The following is a 3,694-nucleotide window of genomic DNA, read 5'->3' on the forward strand; positions in this document are numbered from 1 at the left end:
AATTCACAAAACCTGAATCCAGAGCCTGCCCCTCCTATGGTCCTCACCTGTACTGCAAAGTTACACAGGCAACCTGAACATCACCCACAACTAAATGCTGAAATGCCTGTATTTACCTCATCCTGGGATTGTTCTGCCTGCCTGGATGTTTAACTGAAACACAGCCTGACCTTGCAGTGCTCCCACTGGCAACTTGTATCTGGTTGAAAATGCACCTGAAAAGTCATTGCCATAAAGCAGAGTAAGTGCTATCATCCTCCTGAGCCGATGAAATTTTGATAATGCAGCACAAAACAATTCTTTTCCCCCGTGTTTCTCAGTTTCCTCCATCCTCAAAACTTAAATCCAGCTGTAAGATCCTAAGTGAAGGCTTCCTGATTTACTGAACCTGTGCCCGGCTGGGAGCAGAGGGAGAGATGCTAGCAAGCCCTCTAGTGTCCACCTGCAACATCCTTCTATTAAACATCCCAGGGTCCAAGAGTGCAAGAAAACCAAAATATTTCCAGCAATAAGCTAACCCTCCAAATTCATGATAGTAAGCCACATCTTTGAAAGACAAAAGTCTATAATTAGTGTTCCTCTTGAAAATAAATCTGACAGCAATTACAGAGGGCTATTCCTCAGTAAGAACATCTATCACAGTATCTTCCTCATCACACATTTAAGATAAACAAAGCAAGTTATTGAGGGGCACTTTGCAGGCTGGCAGCCAACCCAGAATGGGGCACTGTAGGGTCTTTCAGTTTCCCAGTGAAGTATTTTGTTCCAGGGGACCCCACTCCTTTGTGCCCAAGGCACCAAGGGTGCTGGCTCAGACTCTTCCTCGTAGATTTGTATCTCGTGGGTGCTGGAGAGTACAGAAAGGTCTAAGCCCTGTTGCTGAACATAAAACTCTCTTAAAATTTGTGGAATTGCAAAACAACATCCAACAGCTAATAGCTGATAATAACATATTAAATTAGTTCAGTTCAAATGAAGCTGCAATTTCTCAAACAACACTACATCTTTCTAGGTCTAAGGGGGAGGTCAGAAAACACTGACCAAAGCCAACAAGGTCCCCATGTGCATGTCAGGAGTCTGCTGAGCTTCGGTGCTGGCCATGGATGACAGACCAGTCATTGCAGCTTCTGTGGGTGGCAAGAGGTCTCATTTCTGTCTGACTAAAAGAGAGAAAGGAGAAATGATACAGAATCCACATGAGCTTCTGGGCAGCTCAATAGCTGCCATTAAAGTCTCTGTTCCTGCCAGTCACTTCAGGAGACTCAGACACAAGGACCTGGAGCCAGGAGAACATCTCCCCTCCAAAGCCTGCTCCGTTGCACTGCACTAACCTCTCCTTTCTTTCCCTGCTTCCCTGCTGTACTATTACAGTTTGCAATGGAATTGCAAAATTACAGTAAGGCATGGATGAATCCTGCTCTCTCATCCAGGAGCAGTTAAAAACCAAATACTTCTCTTGTTTCTTATTCACTCTCAGGCCTTTTTACATTGCTTTGGCACAGTATGAGGCTGCCAAATGGATACAAACCTCCCCCCACCCCTTTCTCCTCCAGGATAGCATAAAACATAACCTGACCAAAAAAAATCCTGTCTCTAGTTATTATCCACTGCACATCATTCCTACAAGGGAATCGAGGTGAGTGTGCTCACACAGAGCGGTGCTCAGCTTGAGCAAAGTGCTGTGACAGGTCAGCTATTCCCTGATCTGGGATAGCACATGGCAACTGTCATACTGCTGGGTGTTAAGGTAGATTCCCTGTGGGCAGTGGAGAGTGCTGGAGGCTTCTGCACAGCAATTCACAAAACCTGAATCCAGAGCCTGCCCCTCCTATGGTCCTCACCTGTACTGCAAAGTTACACAGGCAACCTGAACATCACCCACAACTAAATGCTGAAATGCCTGTATTTACCTCATCCTGGGATTGTTCTGCCTGCCTGGATGTTTAACTGAAACACAGCCTGACCTTGCAGTGCTCCCACTGGCAACTTGTATCTGGTTGAAAATGCACCTGAAAAGTCATTGCCATAAAGCAGAGTAAGTGCTATCATCCTCCTGAGCCGATGAAATTTTGATAATGCAGCACAAAACAATTCTTTTCCCCCGTGTTTCTCAGTTTCCTCCATCCTCAAAACTTAAATCCAGCTGTAAGATCCTAAGTGAAGGCTTCCTGATTTACTGAACCTGTGCCCGGCTGGGAGCAGAGGGAGAGATGCTAGCAAGCCCTCTAGTGTCCACCTGCAACATCCTTCTATTAAACATCCCAGGGTCCAAGAGTGCAAGAAAACCAAAATATTTCCAGCAATAAGCTAACCCTCCAAATTCATGATAGTAAGCCACATCTTTGAAAGACAAAAGTCTATAATTAGTGTTCCTCTTGAAAATAAATCTGACAGCAATTACAGAGGGCTATTCCTCAGTAAGAACATCTATCACAGTATCTTCCTCATCACACATTTAAGATAAACAAAGCAAGTTATTGAGGGGCACTTTGCAGGCTGGCAGCCAACCCAGAATGGGGCACTGTAGGGTCTTTCAGTTTCCCAGTGAAGTATTTTGTTCCAGGGGACCCCACTCCTTTGTGCCCAAGGCACCAAGGGTGCTGGCTCAGACTCTTCCTCGTAGATTTGTATCTCGTGGGTGCTGGAGAGTACAGAAAGGTCTAAGCCCTGTTGCTGAACATAAAACTCTCTTAAAATTTGTGGAATTGCAAAACAACATCCAACAGCTAATAGCTGATAATAACATATTAAATTAGTTCAGTTCAAATGAAGCTGCAATTTCTCAAACAACACTACATCTTTCTAGGTCTAAGGGGGAGGTCAGAAAACACTGACCAAAGCCAACAAGGTCCCCATGTGCATGTCAGGAGTCTGCTGAGCTTCGGTGCTGGCCATGGATGACAGACCAGTCATTGCAGCTTCTGTGGGTGGCAAGAGGTCTCATTTCTGTCTGACTAAAAGAGAGAAAGGAGAAATGATACAGAATCCACATGAGCTTCTGGGCAGCTCAATAGCTGCCATTAAAGTCTCTGTTCCTGCCAGTCACTTCAGGAGACTCAGACACAAGGACCTGGAGCCAGGAGAACATCTCCCCTCCAAAGCCTGCTCCGTTGCACTGCACTAACCTCTCCTTTCTTTCCCTGCTTCCCTGCTGTACTATTACAGTTTGCAATGGAATTGCAAAATTACAGTAAGGCATGGATGAATCCTGCTCTCTCATCCAGGAGCAGTTAAAAACCAAATACTTCTCTTGTTTCTTATTCACTCTCAGGCCTTTTTACATTGCTTTGGCACAGTATGAGGCTGCCAAATGGATACAAACCTCCCCCCACCCCTTTCTCCTCCAGGATAGCATAAAACATAACCTGACCAAAAAAAATCCTGTCTCTAGTTATTATCCACTGCACATCATTCCTACAAGGGAAGTCATGCTGCCATTGAAGTGTGTAAACTTGTGGTTAAAATTAAATTTCAGCAAAATTCAGGGAAGAAAACAGCTCTGATGTGTTTTGAATGGAATTCTTTTAAAAGGCCTTGGGATTTGGAAGACATTTACTCTTTTAATCCATTATATCAAAATAATTGACAAAATCACAATGAAACATTTTGTTCCTTCCTAAAAACAAAAACCAAAGAGGGGAAAGAAAAAAAATCTCTCACGGAGAATTAAAAAGCATTCAGGTTTCATTTCAAC

Source organism: Geospiza fortis, unplaced genomic scaffold, assembly GCF_000277835.1.
Source record: "Geospiza fortis unplaced genomic scaffold, GeoFor_1.0 scaffold172, whole genome shotgun sequence".
NCBI lineage: Eukaryota > Metazoa > Chordata > Aves > Passeriformes > Thraupidae > Geospiza > Geospiza fortis.